The sequence below is a fragment of the Bubalus kerabau genome, chromosome X (genome assembly GCF_029407905.1).
Source record: "Bubalus kerabau isolate K-KA32 ecotype Philippines breed swamp buffalo chromosome X, PCC_UOA_SB_1v2, whole genome shotgun sequence".
NCBI lineage: Eukaryota > Metazoa > Chordata > Mammalia > Artiodactyla > Bovidae > Bubalus > Bubalus kerabau.
Window position 1 is genome coordinate 81,751,268 of NC_073647.1, and position 20,928 is coordinate 81,772,195.

Consider the following 20,928-nt stretch of genomic DNA (forward strand, 5'->3'; position numbering starts at 1 on the left):
CATCAGATAAACAGTCATTTTTGCTAACCTCTATGAGGTATTGTGTCTGTAATTAAATGCAACAGATTATGCGTCAACTCTAAAGAATCTGCCGGCATTGTGAAAAACTCAGGTTTGATCCCTGGGTTGGGAAGGTCCCCTGGAGAAGGGAATGGCTTCCCACTCTAGTATTCTTGCCTGGAGAATTCCATGAACAGAGGAGCCTGGTGGGCTACAGTTCATGGGATGGCAAAGAGTCAGACATGACTGAGGAACTAACACACACATGCATTGACTCAGACTGCTACTTGTAGTAACTAGCAAGATTCATTACAATGAAACACACTTATAGGATTCATTCTTTGAATTATAATGAAATATGTAAAAAATACTATATCATATTAAATATTTATCTTATATGCAAAACTTAATAGAACAGTTTGTATAAGTGAAAGCAGGGTAAATAGGTACATTTGAAAACTAACCTCATAGTTTTGGTAATATCTAAACCAAGTACAAGTAACAACTGTTTATTTAATGGATACTTAATATTATACAGGTCTAAGAATATCATTGCTAGTTGGCTGACTAAGGTGTTGTTATACAAATTCCAAGATATTTCAATCAAATATGAAACATTAAAGACCCACTGCTTTTGGTAAGGATTTTCATTATTGTTGTATCTTTCACCAAAGAAAATGAGTTATATCTTTTATGTGTATCATGAAAAATCAGAATATTTATTTTAGAAGGTCCAAGTTATGCTGAGAAATAATTGAAAAAATAAAATTGGTGGTAGAGATTCAGAAAGGGCTTGTAATAGAGAAATGACTGTTACATATAGTATACCTGATACAGGAATTAGTTAATATTTAAAATAGTAAAAATACTACAGGCTTTTTATTACATTCTAGTCTGATTCTAGGCCTATTAATTAGCTAATTGCATTTGCTGTATTAGTAAGTTAAGAGCTTCAGAAAAGAATATGAATAATAACATACACACACACACACATACATGACTGAATCACTTTATTGTGCACTTAAATTTAAAATATTATAAATTAACTATAAAAATAAATAAATAAGAAATAATAAGTGAAGAGCTTTCTGTCACTGCCAAATTTGCTTTAAGTTAAGACTAATCCTTTTTTTCAAACTAAATGAATAAACGATAGATCTGTGATTTGTATCAAGGAGAAACAGCCTTTGTATAACAAAATGGCTAATCCATATAAATAGAAATAGTGTATCTTTACTTTCTTTATTGTCTGATTTTGGTGCAATCACAACTACTAAAACTAGAGGGCCAAAAGTATTTTAAAGATCATCTCCAATGATCATTCATATGTAAAATCCAAAATAATACTCTAATGTGTCTTCTCGATTCATCTCAAAAAAAAAAAAAAAAAAAAAAAAAAAAACAGACAAATTTGGCCTCTGTTAACAGTATCATTGTCAGAATAAAAGACAATTAAGGTAATTTAATTAGATACTAAGGCAAGCTAGAAGTAAAAAAGGAAATTCAAACACCCACATTAATTCTCTCATAAGAATTGGGTAAAATTGTAAAGTTACTAGACAGTACACATGCAAGTGATTTAATCTGATATTTTAGAACTAAGTTTTCATATTTAGGACACTGATCAACCTTGAAGTTCATGTTGATGTTCACTCAGTTGTGTCTGACTTTTTGTGACCCCCAGGATTGCAGCAAGCCAGGCTTCCTGTCCTTTACAATCTCCCTGAGTTTGCTCAGACTCATGTCTATTAAATCAATGACGTTATCCAACCACCTCATCTCTCACCCCCCTTTTCCTCCTGCCCTAAATCTTTGCCAGCATCAGGGTCTTTACCAATTAGTCGGCTTTTGCATCAGGTGGCCAAAGTATTGGAGCCTCAGTTTCAGCATCAGTCCTTTCAATGAATATGCAGGACTGATTTCCTTTAGGATTGATTGGTTTGATCTCCTTTTAGTCCAAGGGAGTCTCAAGAGTCTTCTCCAACAACACAGTTCAAAAGCATCAATTCTTCAGCACTCCCTTCTTTATGGTCCAACTCTCACATCTGTACAGGACTAGTGGAAAAACCATAGCTGTGACTATATAGACCTTTGTTGGCAAAATAATGGCTCAGCTTTTAAATTCACTGTCTAGGTTTGACATAGCTTTTCTTCCAAGGAGCATCTTTTAATTTCATGGCTGCAGTCACCTTCCACAGTGATTGTGGAATCCAAGAAAATAAAGTCTGTCACTGTTTCCATGTTTTCCCCATCTATTTGCCATGAAGTGATGGGACTGGATGCCATGATCTTAGTTTTTTGAATGTTGAATTTTAAGGTAACTTTTTTACTCTCCTCTTTCACCTTCATTAAGAGGCTCTTTAGTTCCTTTCACTTTCTACCATCAGGGTTTTGTCATTTGAATATTTGAGGTTACTGATATTTCTCCAAGCAATCTTGATTCTAGCTCGTGCTTTATCCAGCCTAGCATTTTGCATGATGTACTCTGCATATAAGTTAAATAAAGAGGGTGACGATATACAGCCTTGACATGCTCCTTTCCCAATTTTGAACCAGTCCATTGTTACCTGTCTAACTGTTGCTTCTTGCCTTTGTATAAAAGTTTCTCAGGAGGCATTTAAGATGGTCTGGTATTCCCATCACCTGAAGAATTTTACAGTTAGTTGTGATCCACACAGTCAAAAGCTTAATGCAGTCAATGAAGCAGAAGTATATGTTGTTCTGGTATTCCTTGTTTTTTCTCTGATCCAATGGATGTTGGCAATTTGATCTCTGGTTCCTCTGCCTTTTCTAAATGTAGCTTGTACATTCAGCTGTTCTTGGTTCACATACTGTTGAAGCCTAGCTTGAAGGATGTTGAGGGCTACCTTGTTAGCATGTGAAATAAATGAACTCGTGCAGTACTTTGAACACTCTTTGACATTACGTTTCTTGAGATTGGAATGAATACTGACCTTTTCCAGGCCTGTGGCCACTGCTGAGTTTGCCCAATTTGCTGGCATATTGATTGCAGCACTTTCACAGCATCATCTTTTACAATTTGAAATAGCTCATCTTGAATTCCATCACCTCCACTAGCTTTATCTGTAGTGATGCTTCCTAAGGCCCACTCCACTTGCCATTCCTAGATGTCTGGCTCTAGGTGAGTGATGATGCCATTGTGGCTATCTGGGTCATTAAGACTTCTTTTTATAGTTCTTCTGTGTATTCTTGCCACCTCTTCTTAATATCTTCTGCTTCTGTTAGGTCCATACCATTTCTGTCCTTTATTGTGCCCATCTTTGCATATGTTCCCTTGGTATCTCTATAATTATTTTGAAGAGATCTCTAGTCTTTCCCATTCTATTGCTTTTCTCTATTTCTTTGCAGTTCATAGTAATATTTTAAAAGGAGTTAGAAAAAATTTGCAAAGAGGTTGTCCAGAAATTCACATAGGCTCATCAAGATTAATGACTGGATTTTCAAAACCTTATCTAACCTGCTACTGCCAATATATTAATAGGCAGGAATGAAAGCGTTCTCTGTTCCTATATTACTTTTTATTCATAGGTCTGATTACAAGCAAGACAATCTACTGCTTTATACTATGATGCAAAGTCTTTTTATAGATCACCTAAACTCCTTTACTTGACTAGTACAGAGAATACAATTCCGAACAATGTATTTAATTTTCTTTATGTCAACTACAAATTGGTACTTGCCTGTCAACTACAAGTTGGCACTTGCCAAGAGCATTTGCCAGTGACTGAACAACAATAACAAGGGCATTTGGCATCTTCCTCTGTGGAGACTGAACCCAATGCTGCTGCAACTGTTGACATTCAACACCCCCTGAGGGGCATTCAACGTGGAGAATGAGGCATTCTGTTCTCCAGGGAAACTGGTGGAATAGGTCTTTAGGCAGTTAGACATTTTCAGGAACTATTTTCAAGTTCCCAATCCTTGTACCTCTTCATATCTAGAAAATCAATAAATCCCTTCATGGTGACATCAGCTCCTCGTGACTAACAGAAAACATTTTGTAAAGTAAGTGCTTGATAGTATTGAATTCCTCCTTCATCAAAACCTTATATGTTGACTTTCCCCCACTGCCTCTTTGAGGCAGTCTCTCAAAGCTAAATGAGGTGCTGTCTCCCAGGCTGCAGTCCTCATTTTTCCTCAAATAAAACTTAAGTCACAAGTCCCATGTTATGCATCTGCTTAGCTGATATTTATGATAAAACAGCCTATCCACAACCCTTCATAGAATACAAATATTTAGCAAAGGTTTAGGATTCATTTTCATATCATCTGGGCTTCTCACATGGCTTAGTGGTAAGGAATCAGCCTGCCAATGCAGGAGATGTGGGTTTGATTTTTGGGTCAGTAAAATACACTGGAGAAGGAAATAGAAATAGAAATACTCTAGTATTCTTGCCTGGGAAATCCCATGGACAGAGGAGCTTGGTGGGCTACAGTCCATGGGGTAGCAAAGAGTAGGACATGACTGAGCGACTGAATACACACATATCACGTTATCTGTTAATAGGAACAAGGTAAAATGACTTTTGATTTAAAAGGGGGATTTACAAAGGTCTAAAATGCAGTTTTCTGCTTGGAAGTTCTAGGTCAGGTCTACATGAATATTTGAAATTTATGAGATATCTCCTGAAATTTTATGATTCAGCTACTCGTCTTAAATAATACCAAAACAGTCTATCAATTTAGACTCAAACTCTGCCAAAATAGTTATATTGTGCCACATAAATGTTGCTTAAATTTTTGTTGTTATTCTCGATCTTCATGCTCAACTAATCATTATGGATATTATGTATGTGAATCCTGTTGATTTCCACCACAAGATTGATGTGTGTATTTTTAAGTTGTCAAACAAAACATTCTAAGAAGTTCTAATTCATTAATGGTAAATCTCCTGTATATGTTGCAGAAGTGAGTGTGACTTATCAGTAATAATAATAATAAAACATTTTGTCATTAGTGCTCTAAATTGTAGCACCTTGAATGACAAGTGGAAAGTTACCACTGGGAAATGAAAAACAAAACAAAACAAAACACTAGGAAAAAAAAAAACAGCATTCAACCCCTGTGCTAAGAGACTTGAACAAATCACATCATGGCTTCTAAGAGCTTAAGCCCATGTCCCTAGTATGGCACCAGTGTCCCTCAAAATGCCTGCCTGAAAATGTTCAACACTGATAGAATTTTTATGGTTTGCTCCCCTGAAACCCCTATTAGAGAATTTACTTTTAAAAGGCTACAATTGTAAATCATTTCTCTGTCCTTTGAGCTATAAATATTCTACCACCCAGTACCTCTTCCAAAGGACCTGACAACCATATAATTGAAATGCAAATATTCATAGCTCTCATCTCCAGTCCCAATGGAAAAGAAGGGGCCTACCTTCATTGAGACTCTTTCTCTAACCTGTACCACTACTTTCTGTCATAAAGATATGAAAATCTGTTTCTCCTCTGGATAAGTGTCAATTAGCAAACACAGATGACCTAGTTATCTAGACCAAATCTTTCTTAATTTCCTTCAGCACCATTCCATTAGCACACGATAAGCATTGCGGAATACAAAACAAAACAAAACAACAACAACAAAACCTCCTGCTTCTTGTTTTGGCAGAGTTGAGCTCAGTTTACACTGAAGTGTCTCCCCTACAGTAAATCTGTCTTTCAGTAAGTTCAGTCCCTTAGTCATGTCTGACTCTTTGTGACCCCAGGGATTGTAGTACACCAGGCTTCCCTGTCCATCACCAACTCTTGGAGCTTGCTCAAACTCATGTCCATCGAGTTGGTGATGCCATCCAACCATCTCATCCTTTGTCGTCCCCTTTTCTCTCTGCCTTCAATCTTTACCAGCATCAGGGTCTCTTCCAATGAGTCAGTTCCTCACATCAGGTGTCCAAAGTATTGAAGCTTCAGCTTCAGCATCAGTCCTTCCAATGAATATTCAGGACAGATTTCCTTTAGGATTAACTGGTTTGATCTCCTTGCAGTCCAAGGAACTCTCAAGAGTCTTCTCTAACATCACACTTTAAAAGCATCAATTCTTTGGTGCTCAGCTTTCTTTATGGTTCAACTCTCACATCCATATATGACTACTGGAAAAAGCATAACTTTGACTATAAGGACCTTTGTTGGCAAAGTAATGTCTCTGCTTTTTAATATGCTGTCTAAGTTCGTCATAGCTTTTCTTCCAAGGGGCAAACATCTTTTAATTTCATGGCTGCAGCCACCATCTGGAGTGATTTCAGAGCCCAAAAAATTAAAGTCTCTTACTGTTTTCATTGTTTCCCCATCTATTTGCCATGAAGTGATGGGACTGGATGACATGATCTTAGTTATTTGAGTGTTAAGTTTAACAACTGTCTGGCTTTCTTTATCTTTGACACTCCAACTATTTTCTTGGAACATGCAGCTCAAGACCTAATTTCCAAATTTTCTGTTTTGAACATTTTCTCAAGAAAACAGGTCACCATTAACTTTGGAATCACTGGTATTCCCAGTAAACACTGACTTAAGTTAAAACCCCTGCACTGACAAAGACGTGTTCTGAGAATTTGAAGCATACATAGTTAAAGTGAAATTCGCTCAGTTGTGTCTGACTCTTTGCGACTCCATGGACTATATAGTCCATGGAATTCTTCAGGCCAGAATACTGGAGTGGGTAGCCATTCCCTTCTCCAGGGAATCTTCCTGACCCAGAGATTGAATCCAGTCTCCTGCATTGCAGGCAGATTCTTTAACAACTGAGCCAGAAGGGAAGTCCAAGAATACTGGAGTGGGTAGCCTATCCCTTCTCCAGCAGATCTTCCCAATTCAGGAATCAAACCTATGTCTCCTGCATAGCAGGCAGATTCTTTACCAACTGAGCTATATCAGGGAAGCACACAGCAAAAGTGAAGCCTAACAATTTTAAGATATGCTACATTGCTAATGATAAATCTTGTGATTTATCTTATCTGATAATTACCTATAGCAATCTATCTCAGCCTATTAGCAACTTCCATAATATTACATGAAGTACTTATATTGGTTCAAAGCCTCTGATAGCTGAAACTTGATATATGCATGTTGTCTTAAAATTATAAGTACACTTAATATACTGGTAAATCCTAGGAGATTATATTTTAGGAAAATATATATTGACAGGCACGATAGGCTACAGAACAACATAGTGTGCTGAGAATGTATACTTGAGATTATAAAACTAATATATGACTACAATTTGAAATTAAAAGTTCATTTGCTTTGAAATGCCATCTGAAGTAGCTGGCCATTATACGATTTGTAGAGAAACTTCTTGATAGCATGGAATATTCACATTTTCTCCCATTTTTATCTGACCCAAAACCTGAGGGGAAAGTAGGTTTTAGGGAAAAATTAACAGTGGGTGATATTTTTTAAATCATTCTACTTGTTATCTACATATGCAAAAAAAAGGAAAAATGGAACAAAATTCCCTCAACCTTTGTTTTTGATTCATGAAGGAAAAAAAATGCATTTAATCATGTGTAAGTTTTGTTTCTTTTTCTAAAATCTAGATGTGGCTGGGAAGTGACCTAAATAAAATCAATAAAAGTATTCATTCTTAGTTCTGAGACAATATGATATCTTCTAGTTTACTACTGTCCACGAAAAGTAAAATCAGTTTTCTCCTTTATACCAGGAAGACAGCTCCTGTTCACAATTCCCAGTTTAAGATGGCTGGGGATTATTAAGGCATCTGTTCATTTTATTTAAAATAAAATTATCTGACAAAAAAATAAAGGTTTTAGAATCAAATAATTAAGTGATTTACTTAGAACTTGAAGCATTTATTTAAAAATTATCTTAAGGTATGGAAATACAACTTTATTATTGAGATTTGCTGACATTTATTGGTTGTTGCTGGCAAACATTTATTAATGCCAGAGAAAGAGCAGCACTACCATAGCATTAAAAGTCAGATAAACTATCATAACTACATAGAATGTTGTCTTCTACAAACTACTACCAATTTCCCACTTTCTGAGATGAATTACTTATTTGGATCAAACATCTATTTCTGCTTTATTGACTATGCCAAAGCCTTTGACTACGTGGATCATAATAAACTGTGGAAAATTCTGAAAGAGATGGGAATACCAGACCACCTGACCTGCCTCTTGAGAAATTTGTATGCAGGTCAGGAAGCAACAGTTAGAACTGGACATGGAACAACAGACTGGTTCCAAATAGGAAAAGGAGTACGTCAAGGCTGTGTATTGTCAACCTGCTTATTTAACTTATATGCAGAGTACATCATGAGAAATGCTGGGCTGGAAGAAGCACAAGCTAGCATCAAGATTGCTGGGAGAAATATAAATAACCTCAGATATACAGATGACACCACCCTTATGGCAGAAAGTGAAGAGGAACTAAAAAGACTCTTGACGAAAGTGAAAGTGGAGAGTGAAAAAGTTGGCTTAAAGCTCAACATTCAGAAAACGAAGATCATGGCATCTGGTCCCATCACTTCATGGGAAATAGATGGGGAAACAGTGGAAACAGTATCAGACTTTATTTTTGGGGGCTCCAAAATCACTGCAGATGGTGACTGCAGCCATGAAATTAAAAGACACTTACTCCTTGGAAGGAAAGTTATGACCAACCTAGATAGCATATTCAAAAGCAGAGACATTACTTTGCCAACAAAGGTCCGTCTAGTCAAGGCTATGGTTTTTCCTGTGGTCATGTATGGATGTGAGAGTTGGACTGTGAAGAAGGCTGAGCACTGAAGCATTGATGCTTCTGGACTGTGGTGTTGGAGAATACTCTTTAGAGTCCCTTGGACTGCAAGGAGATCCAACCAGTCCATTCTGAAGGAGATCAGCCCTGGGATTTCTTTGGAAGGAATGATGCTAAAGCTGAAACTCAAGTACTTTGACCACCTCATGCGAAGAGTTGACTCACTGGAAAAGACTCTGATGCTGGGAGGGATTGGGGGCAGGAGGAGAAGGGGACGACAGAGGATGAGATGGCTGCATGGCATCACGGACTCGATGGACGTGAGTTTGAGTGAACTCCAGGAGTTGGTGATGGACAGGCAGGCCTGGCGTACTGTGATTCATGGGGTCGCAAAGAGTCAGACACAACTGAGCGACTGAACTGAACTGAACTGAACCCTTAATATAATTATTTTATTGTCTGTTAACGATTTTTACCATCCAAAAGAAGTCCATTAGGGATTCATCTATAATACCCCCATGATCAAGGCACTAAAATCTGCCTTTTTTTCCCTGGTTAGACCCAGAGGGATGGAATGGGGAGGGAGGAGGGAGGAGGGTTCAGGATGGGGAACACATGTATACCTGTGGCGGATTCATTTTGATATTTGGCAAAACTAATACAGTTATGTAAAGTTTAAAAATAAAATAAAATTAAAAAAAAAAAAAAAAATAACAACTTTTAAAATTTCAAAGTCCTTTGTTAGACATGAAGACCTTGAGAGGTGGGGCACATTCCTATTACAAAGTGGAGTGTCTGGCACATAGTAGATACTCAAAACAGAATTACTGAAAAAAACAAAGAATAAGTCAATGAGTGAAAAAGTTGTTCTATTCATTCTCTGGAGCACACTGATTTGAGGCAAAGTATTTCTTTCTTTTAAATTCACCCCATGTTTTTCTTTATTTTATTCCTGTACAAGCTCACCACGCTTGTTTATCTAATCTAAATATTTATAGATTTACAATTGTTTCTATTTCAAAGGCAATTAAGTCACACAGCTACATTTTTCTTCAGAAACCATAGTTATTTCTCTGCAATATTTGCATATTTAAAAATAAATTCTGAAAATATTTTTTTTAATTTCTAGTTTAATATGGGAAAGTATGAACATAAGTAATTTGTTCTGAAGTAAGTACTATAAAAATAGCCTACAGCCTATTAAGAAGTAAAGCATTAGAATATTTACTTGGAATTTTTTTAATATAAATTTATTTATTTTAATTGGAGGTTAATTACTTTACAATAGTGTATTGGATTTGCCATACATCAACATGAATCTGCCATGGGTGTACATGTGTTCCCCATCCCGAACCCCTCTCCCTCCTCCCTCCCCATAACATCCCTCTGGGTTGTCCCAGTGCACCAGGCCCAAGAAACCAGTATCATGCACTGAACTTGGACTGGCGATTTGTTTCATATGTGATATACATGTTTCAATGCCATTCACGCAAGTCATCCCACCCTCGCCCTCTCCCACAGAGTCCAAAAGACTGTTCTGTACATCTGTGTCTCTTTTGCTGTCTCACATACAGGGTTATTGCTACCATCTTTCTAAATTCCATATATATGCGTTAGTATACTGTATTGGTGTTTTCCTTTCTGGCTTTCTTCACTCTGTTTAATAGGCTCCACATTCATCCTCATTAGAACTGATTGAAATGTATTATTTTTAGTGGCTGAGTAATACTCCATTGTGTATATGTACCATGGCTTTCTTATCCATTCATCTGCTGATGGACATCTAGGTTGCTTCCATGTCCTGGCTATTATAAACAGTGCTGCGATGAACATTGGGGTACACGTGTCTCTTTCAATTCTGGTTTCCTCAGTGTGTATGCCCAGCAGTGGGATTGCTGGATCATAATGCAGTTCTATTTCCAGTTTTTAAGGAATCTCCACACTGTTCTCCATAGTGGCTGTACTAGTTTGCATTCCCACCAACAGTGTAAGAGGGTTCCCTTTCCTCCACACCTCCTCCAGCATTTATTGCTTGTAGACTTTTGGATCAAAGCCATTCTGACTGGCGTGCAATGGTACTTCATTGTGGTTTTGATTTGCATTTCTCTGATAATGAGTGATGTTGAGCATCTTTTCTTGTGTTTGTTAGCCATCTGTATGTCTTCTTTAGAGAAATGTCCATTTAGTTCTTTGGCCCATTTTTTGATTGGGTCGTTTATTTTTCTGGAATTGAGCTGCAGGAGTTGCTTGTATATTTTTGAGATTAGTTATTTGTCAGTTGCTTCATTTGCTATTATTTTCTCCCATTCTGAAGGCTGTCTTTTAACCTTGCTTATAGTTTCCTTTGTTGTGCAGAGTCTTTTAAGTTTAATTAGGTCCTTTAAAAAAAAAACAACTAATAGTACTCTCTTTTTATTGAGCACTTCCTATATACTAAACATATATCAAAGTATCCTCATAATATAATTATTGGGTATCATTAATGCCATTATAACTCTAAGGATACTAAAAATAGTGAAAAACTTGTCCAATGTCACCTTAAAATCAAATCCCATACCTGCCAGGTGGGCAACCAACAAACTGGAGAACAATAATACAAAATAAGTTCTTGTACTGTCATGAAGGCTCTAGTCTCCACATCAGACTTCCCAACCTGAGGATCTGGCAAAGGGACTGGGAATCCTGAGGAAATCTGACTTTGACAGACGCTAGAATTTGATTACAGAACTTGCACAGCACTGGGAAAAACAGAAACTCCTGTAGTGAGGAGGTGTGGGTTGGCAGTGGTCTGCTGCAGGAAGAGGGGCACTGGCAGCAGCAGTCCTGGGAAGTGCGTGTTGGCATGAAGTTTATCCTGGAGGTCACCACTAGCCCTAACATTCAGTTCAGTTCAGTTCAGTCGCTCAGTCATGTCCAACTCTTTGTGATCCCATGGACTGCAGCACGCAAGGCCTCCCTGTCCATCACCACTCCCAGAGTTTACCCAAACTCATGTATATTGAGTTGGTGATACAATCCAACCATCTCATCCTCTGTCTTCCCCTTCTCCTCCTGCCTTCAATCTTTCCCAGCATCAGGGTCTTTTCAAACGAGTCAGCTCTTCACCTCAGGTGGCCAAAGTACTGGAGTTTCAGCTTCAACATCAGTCCTTCAGGATATATCAGTCCTTCAGAATATTCAGGACTATCTCCTTTAGGATGGACTGGTTGGATCTCCTTATAGTCCAAGGGACTCTCAAGAGTCTTCTACAACACCACAGTTCAAAAGCATCAATTCTTTGGCACTCAGCTTTCCTTATAGTCCAACTCTCACATCCATAAATGACTACTGGAAAAACCAGAGCCTTGACTAGACAGACCTTTGTTGGCAAAGTAACGTCTCTGCTTTTGAATATGCTGCCTACGTTGGTCATAACTTTCCTTCCAAGGAAGGAAAGTGTCTTTTAATTTCATGGCTGAATTCACCATCTGCATTGTATTTGGAGCCCCAGAAAATAAATTTAGCCACTGTTTCCCCATCTATTTGCCATGAAGTGATGGGACCAGATGCCATGATCTTAGTTTTCTGAATGCTGAGTTCTAAGCCAACATTTCCACTCTAGTCTTTCACTTTCATCAAGCTCTAGCATACAGCCTGTAGATTCAAGGACTGGGTCGCCTCAGGGCAAACAACTATCAGGGAGGGAACACAACCCCACCTATCAGTGAACAATTGGATTAAAGATTTACTAAGCATGGTCCTGAATACCAGAGAAAGGCTCAGTTTTCCCCATGGCCAGTCCCTCCCATCAGGAAGCTTGTACAAACCTCTTAATCTTATCCATCAGAGGACAGACAGAAGAAGTAAGATCAACAATCCCACAGACTCCATAACGAAAACCATAATCACAGAAACCTAACCAAAATGATCAAATGGATCATAAGGTGAAGTTGCTCAGTCATGTCCAACTTTTTGCAACCCCATGGACTGTAGCTTACCAGGCTCCTCCATCCATAAAATTTTCCAGGCAAGAGTTCTGGAGTGGGTTGCCATTTCCTTTTCCAGGGGATCTTCCTGACCCAGGGCTTGAACCTGGGTCTCCCGCATTGCAGGCAGACGCTTTACCATCTGAGCCACCAGGGAATCATAGCCTTGCGTAACTTAATGAAGCTATGTACATCATGGCTTAGGCTACAAAGAGAGATGGGTCAGGGTGGAGAGTTCTGACAAAACATGGTCCACTGGAGAAGGGAATGGAAAAGCACTCCACTATTCTTGCCTCAAGAATCCCATGAACAATAAGAAAAGGAAAAAAGATATGACACTGGAAGACGAGCCCCCCAGGCTGGTAGGTGTCCAATATGCTACTAGGGAAGAGTGAAGAAATAGCTCCAGAAAGAATGAAGAGGCTGGACCAAAGCAGAAGCAATGCTCAGTTGTAGATGTGTCTTGTAGTGAAACTAAAGTCTGATGCTGTAAAGAACAATATTGATTGCATGGGAACATGAAATTGTAACTCCATGAATCAAGGTAAACTGGATGTGGTCAAGCAGGAGATAGCAAGAGTGAACATCAACATTTTAGGAATCAGTGAACTAAAATGGATGGGCATGGGCGAATTTAATTCAGATGGCCATTATATTTACTACGGAGGGCAAGAATCCCTTAGGAGAAATGTAGTAGTCCTCATAGTCAACAAGAGAGTCCACAATGCATTGCATCTGCGCTAAGTCCCTTCAGTCATGTCTGACTCTTTGTGACCCTATGGACTACAGCCTGCCAGACTCCTCTGTCCATGGGATGCTCCAGGCAAGAATGCTGGAATGGGTTGGCATGCCCTCTTTTAGGGGATCTACCCAACCTAGGGGTCAAACCCAAGTCTCTTATGTCTCCTACATTGATAGGCAGGTTCTTTACAACTAGCACCACCTGGGAAGCCCCCTCAAAGTGCAGTAGATGGGTGTAACATCAAAAATTACAAAATGATCTTGGTTTATTCCCAAGGAAAACCATTCAAAATCATGGTAATCCAAGTCTCTACCCTCACGAATAATGCCAAATAGGCTGAAGTTGAATGCTTCTATAAAGACGTAAAAGATGTCCAAGAACTAGCACCAAAACAAGATCTCCTTTTCATCATAGGGGATTGAAATGCAAAGTAGGAAGTGTAAAGATACCTAGAATAACAGCCAAGTTTGGCCTTGGAGTATAAAATGAAGCAGAGCAAAGGCTAATAGAGTTTTGCCAAGAGAACACTCTGGTCATAGCAAACACCCTCTTTCAACAACGTAAAAGATGATTCTACACATAGACATCACCAAATGGTCAATACAGAAATCAGATAGTTTATATTCTTTCCAGCTCAAGATGGAGAAGCTCTAAACAATCAGAAAAAAAAAAAAAAAAAAGATCTACATATGGCTGTGGCTCAGTTAATGAGCTCTTCATTTAAAAATTCAGGATTAAATTGAAGAAAGTAGGGAAAACCACTAGGCCATTCACGTATGACCTCAATCAAATCCCTTAAGATTATACAGTGGGGGTAAGGAATAGTTTCAAGGGATTATATTTGGTAGACAGAGTACCTGAAAAACAAAACATTGTATAAGAGTTAGTGACCAAAACCACACCTCCAAAGAAGAGCATTGAGGCAAAGTGTTTGTCTGAGTAGGCCTTATAAATATCTGAGAAAAGAAGAGAAGCAAAATGAAAAGGAAAAAGGGAAAGACAGAGCAAACTGAATGCCACATTCCAGACAATCTCAAGGAGAGATAATAAGGCCTTTTTAAGTGAACATTATAAAGAACTAGAAGAAAACAATAGAATGAGAAAGACTAAAGACCTCTTCAAGAAAATTGGAGATACCAAGGGGACATTTCACGCAAGGATGAGCATGATAATGGACAGAAACAGTAAAGACATGAAGAAAAGATTAAGAAGAGATGGCAAAGAATACACAGAAGAATGATACAAAAAAGGTCTTATGGACCAGATAACCATGATGGTGTGGTCACTAACTTAGAACCAGACATCCTGGAATGTGAAGTCAAATGAGCCTTAGGAAGCATTACTATGAACAAAATTACTGGAGGTTATGGAATTCCTACTGAGCTATTTCAAATCCTAAATTTTGAAGTTGCTAAAGTGCTGCATTCAATATGTCAGCAAATTTGGAAACTCAGCAGTGGCCACATGAGTGTAAAAGGTCAGCTTTCATTCCAATCCCAAGAAACACAACACAAAAGTATATTCACCACATTGTACAATTTGTACTCAGTTCACATTCTAGCAAGGTAATGTTCACAATCCTTCAAGCTAGGCTTTAACAGTGCATGAACTGAGAACTTACAGATGTACAAGCTGGATTTAGAAAAGGTAGAGATACCAGAGATCAAATTGCTAACATATTCTGGAACATATAAAAGAGCAAGGGAATTTCAGAAAAACATATGCTTCATTGACTATGTTAAGCCTTTGACTATGTGGATCACAACAAACTTCGGAAAATTCTTAAAGTGAAGGGAATACCAGACCACCTTATGTGCCTCCTGAGAAACCTGTATGCAAGGTCAAGAAACAGAAATAGACAGGTAACAACAGACTGGTTCAAAACTGGGAAAGGAGTATGCCAAGGCTGTAGAGTGTCACCCTAGTTATTTAAATGATATGCAGAGTAATATGCATCATGTGAAATGCCAGCCTGGATGAATCACAAGTTGGAATCAAGATTGCCAGGATAAGTATTTACAATCTCAGATATGCAGATAATACTACTCCAAAGACAGAAAGTGAAGAAGAAAGAGCCTCTGCTAAGTCGCTTCAGTCATGTCTGATTCTGTGCCACCCCATAGATGGCAGCCCGCCAGGCTCTGCCATCCCTGGGATTCTCCAGGCAAGAACACTGGAGTGGCTTGCCATTTCCTTCTCCAAAGAGCCTCTAGATGAGGGTAAAAGAGGAGAGTGAAAAAGTTGGCTTAAAACTGAACATTCAAGAAACAAAGATCATGGCATCCAGTTCCAACACTGCATGGCAAATATATGGGGGAAAGTGGAAACAGTGACAGACTTTATTTTTTTAGACTCCAAAATCACTGTAGATGGTGACTGCAGCCATGAAATTAAAATATGCTTGCTCCTTGGAAGGAAAGCTATGATGAACCTTTACAGCACATTAAAAAGCAGAGACATTACTTTGCCAACAAAGGATCTTATAGTCGAAGCTATGGTTTTTCCAGTAGTCTATATTCATATAAGAGTTGGACCATAAATAAGGCTGAGCACTGAAGAACTGATGCTTTTGAACATTGGTGCTGAAGGCTCTTGTGAGTTCCTTGGCGAGCAAGGATATCAAACCAGTCAATCATAAAAAAAAAAAAAAAAAAAAAACAACCCTTAATATTAATTGGAAAGACTGATTATGAAGCTAAAGCTCCAATACTTTGGCACCTGATGCAAAGAGTTGACTCAATGGAAAATATCCTGATGCTGGGAAAGACTGAAGGCAGGAGGAGAAGGGGGCAACAGTGGATCAGATGGCTGGATGGCATCACTTAATCAATTGACATGAATTTGAGCAGACTCTGAGAGATACCACAAGACAGGGAAGCATGGCATTCTGCAGGTCATGGGGTCCCAAAGAGTCGGACACGACTTATAGACTGAACAACAATGTAACATGGCTTCAAGTTTTTCTATTACAATCCCTTTATTTTTACAAATGAGGATTCAAAGTTGTGTGGTTTTCAGTTTAACTGACAAAAATCACAAAACTATTAACACATAGAACCAAGAGTACAACCTAGGCTTCATGATTCCCAGTGAAGCACTCTTTGCAGTTTGAATAATCACATTTCACATTATTCATCTATTTTGGCATCTTTGTAGGCTTTAGCCAAATACCCTCTTCCTTCTTTCTGTAGACAGACAGGTTTATCATAATTGAGCTTTGACTTGAAGAAGAAGTCGTGGTAGAGATATAGATTGGAAGTTATTAGCATAAGAATAATAGTTAAAAGCCATGGAGAAATTCCTTAACTAAAAACAAACACGATGATTCTCTCTCTATATATATATTTTTCTAAATATAAATTTATTTATTTTAATTGGAGGTTAATTACTTTACAATATTGTATTGGTTTTGCCATACATCAACATGAATCTGCCATGGATGTACATGTGTTCCCCATCCTAAACCCCCTCCCACCTCCCTCCCATTACCATCCCTCTGGGTCATCCCAGTGCACCAGCCCCAAGCATCCTGTATACTGCACTGAACCTGGACTGGTGATTCGTTTCATTTGTGATATTATGCAGGGAGCTGCCCGCGAGAACGGGGTCCTTTGTCTGAAGGACACAGCTCTGGGAGCTGCCTCAGTTCTTGAGGGTTTGCTTGCAAACATAGCTCTCTGTCCCACCACCCCAGAGATTAGGCGATTATTTACTGCAGACACCTGGAGTTCTGGACAAACTTCTCAAGCACAGAGAAATGTTATCTGGTGTAAGAAATAATAACAGGGTGCCATTCCCATGCTCTCAAGATTTCTTGTGACTTTTTGTAAGATGTATAGGTCAACCAAAAAAATGCTAACTGTCTTATCTTTCTCACACTCTCCTGTATAAATATAAGATGCTGAATAAAGTCGTGGTCAGACTGCGTCCCTTCGTGGAGACGTGTCTGAACCTCTCGACCCCATCTTTGTTGTAGAATTCTTTTGCTGTAGTTTTCTTTCTCAGCCGCGCCATGCACGTTCTCAGGACCTGATCGACTTTGCCGGCTGGCACCGGCAGGTGGCGCCCGAACAGGGACTCGGGAATCGGAGCGCGACGGCAGCCACTGCCTGCTAAGATTGAAGTAAGTAACGAGGAATTCCTAATTAATTGAAGTAAAGGGCAGGGAGTGTTACTGTCGAGAGTAATAAATCATGGGACAAGGCAATAGCTGCCAGTTATTTGTACATATGTTGAAAACTATGTTAAAAGGTAGGAGAATTCATGTAAATAAGTTACAGCTAGAGAAATTTTTACTTTTTATAGAGGAAGTTTATCCTTGGTTTCCAGAGGAAGGAACAGTTAGTCTGGAAACTTGGAAGAAAGTAGGAAAACAATTGCAGACATATTATTCTTTACATGGTCCCAATCGTGTCCCTGTGGATGCTTTTTCTTTGTGGACTCTCATAAGAGACTGTCTGGATCCTAAACATGAGGGACATAAGATTCAAACGGCCCTCAGGGATTCCATAGAACCCGAAGTTGCAGAGCCTTCCACCCCTCCACCTGAGCCGCTTTATGCTGTGCCTGAGGGAACAGCTTGTAAGGCTGGAGGGAATGATGATGTGTTAAGCTCTGATGAACAGGAAGAGTTAAATGAACAAGCGGCTCAGTGCCATAGAGAGGATATGCCTTGGGAGATGATGGTTAGCATGCAGCCCCCCACAGGAAAAGGGGAATTAAAGCATTCAGGGCTTTCCAAAGAACAGCTGGAGAATTTAATTCAGAAAATTGTTATAGCAGTAAAAAAGGAAGCACAGGGAGACTCCCACTCCAGCCAGCCTGTGCCTCCAGCATGTCCTCCCTTGGTTCTTGCTGGGCTCGATCCACCTCCGCCTTTTGTAGAACCGCGAGAGCTTATATCTATCCCTGCTTCTTTGCCCGGTGAAAACATAAAAATTAGAAGTGAGATATTATTATCTCCTCTTCAACAAGAGATTAAGCCAGCTAATGATGAAGGAGAACATATTCCCGGGTTTTCAGGAATATATCCAGTATTGGAAAATGCTCAACAGCAGAGGTATTATGAAACACTGCCCTTTAAGCAACTAAAAGAGTTAAAAATGGCTTGTGCACAATACGGCCTGATTGCGCCGTTTACCCAGGCTATTAAAGAGGCTTTAGGAAATCAAAATCTGCCACCTAATGATTGGAAACAGGTTGCTCGGGCTTGTTTATCTGGAGGAGATTATTTACTATGGAAATCTGAGTTTGCTGAGCAGTGTGGGATCACAGCCCATATCAATCGGTGACAGGGACTGAATACCACTTATGAAATGATGGTGGGAGAGGGAGATTATCGAGACACTAATAATCAACTTAATTATTTGCCTGGAGCCTACCCTCAGATTAGTGCTGCGGCTCTACGAGCATGGAAAAAGCTTCCAAATTCTGATAAAAAGACTGAAGATTTATCTAAAATTCGCCAGGGGCCAGATGAACCATATCAGGATTTTGTTGCCTGCCTGCTTGAGGCAATTAGTAAAATGATAGGGGATGAGCAGGCGGGGATGGTGTTGGCTAAACAGCTTGCTTATGAGAATGCCAATTCGGCTTGTCAAGCTGCCCTGAGACCTTACAGGAAAAAGGGAGGCTTATCCGATTATGTACAGATTTGTGCCGATATCGGCCCTTCATACGTTCAAGGCATAACTTTGGCTGCGGCATTACAAAGAAAGACAGTCAAATAAGTACTGTATCAACAACAAAAGCGAGATAAGGGATAAAATTTTGCAATTTGCTCACTATCACCAATTTCTCTTCCCAAAAATCGTTGTTTCTCAGCCCCTTGCCGACACCCTAACTGTATTTACTGATGGCTCTTCTAATGGAATAGCTAGTTTGATTGTACAGGAAAATACTGCCGCCTGGCGTACTAATTATAAATCTGCTCAAGAAGTAGAACTATTTGCCGTTTTTCAGGCTTTATTACAAATCTCTGCTCCATTTAATTTATATTCAGACAGTCAATATATCCTAAGAGCCTTAAACACTATTGAGACTGTTCCATTTATTGGTACCCTGAATTCTACTATCCAAACTCTTTTTCGTGATATACAACATTTAATTTGCTCCAGAGTTAATATGTGCTATTTCGGTCATATTCGTGCTCACTCTAGACTGCCTGGACCTCTAGCACGAGGCAATGCTTTGGCTGATGAAGCTACACGTATGTTTCCTTCATTGGAACAAATGGCAAAGACTTCCCACAGCTTACACCATCAAAACAGCAATAGCTTAAGACTTCAATTTGGCATTACTCAAGAAGCTGCCAGACAGATTATTAAGCAATGTCAAACATGTCCTCAATTTTTTAGCATCCCCCATTATGGAGTTAATCCCCGAGGATTGTTGCCAAACGACATATGGCAAATGGATGTTACCCATATTCCTGAATTTGGTAAACAAAAATTTGTTCATGTTACTATTGACACCTTCTCCAGCTTTTTACATGCCTCTTTACAATCCGGAGAAGCTAGCAAACATTGTATAGCTCATTGCATTAAATGTTTTGCTGTTATGGGAACCCCTAAAACCATAAAAACAGACAGTGGTCCAGGATACACTGGGAAAAATTTTCAACTATTTTGTACACAATTGTCTATCTCACATAAAACAGGTATCCCTTATAATCCTCAAGGTCAAGGGATCATTGAATGGGCACATCAAACTCTCAAACATCAACTGCAAAAACTAAAGAAGGGGGAATTGTATATCAATACCCCATCCAACTCTCTAAACCATGTTTTATTTGTTCTAAATTTTTTACAATTGGATATATGTGGCCGTTCAGCAGCACAGCGATTTTGGAACTTTGATGCGCAAACAATAAGACCTAAAGTCTTTTGGAAAGACCCACTTGTGGGAAAATGGTATGGACCAGATCCTGTAATAATTTGGGGATGAGGGCATGCTTGTGTTTTCCCACAGGTTGCCGAAGCGCCACGCTGGCTGCCGGAAAGGTTGGTACGCACGGCGGAGATGATCTCTAGTAAACCAGATGAGGAGATGGATGATTCAAGAGCATGATGAATTACCATCTCAGCAACAACTCCAGGCATTGATGCAAGAGGCACAGAATCGTGTTGCTGTGCAGGGCGATCTGATATCGCCTTTAAGCTTCCTGATAACCTTATTAATTATCTTAAATCAGATTAATACTGCACATTCTGAAGAATATTCAATGCTTACTAGGCTTATTTTCCCGACCCTCCCCTTCTCCAACCTGTGCGCTGGGAGGGTCAATCCATTCCCATATACACTAATGATACTGTGGCCATAGGAAGATTATTCTTAATAATTTTAACTGTTTTATTTCTTGCACCCTGTTTAATTAAAAAACTGATTGATGATCTATGGATGATAAAGGCTTCCATCTATGGAAATGGTCTGCGGTTAAAGGAACATAAGCGTGTGCCTATATAAAAAGAAAGGGGGAGATGCAGGGAGCTGCCCGTGAGAATGG

General features: G+C 39.0%; 1 protein-coding gene and 1 pseudogene across 13 annotated transcripts in view; one reads left to right on the plus strand and one right to left on the minus strand.

Annotated features, from left to right (window-relative positions):
- The window catches only part of LOC129640338 (uncharacterized), a 478,862-nt gene that overhangs the window by 201,488 nt on the left and 256,446 nt on the right, over positions 1-20,928 (minus strand). The window lies entirely within an intron of this gene.
- On the plus strand, positions 17,618-19,394 carry LOC129640339 (endogenous retrovirus group K member 7 Gag polyprotein-like; annotated as a pseudogene).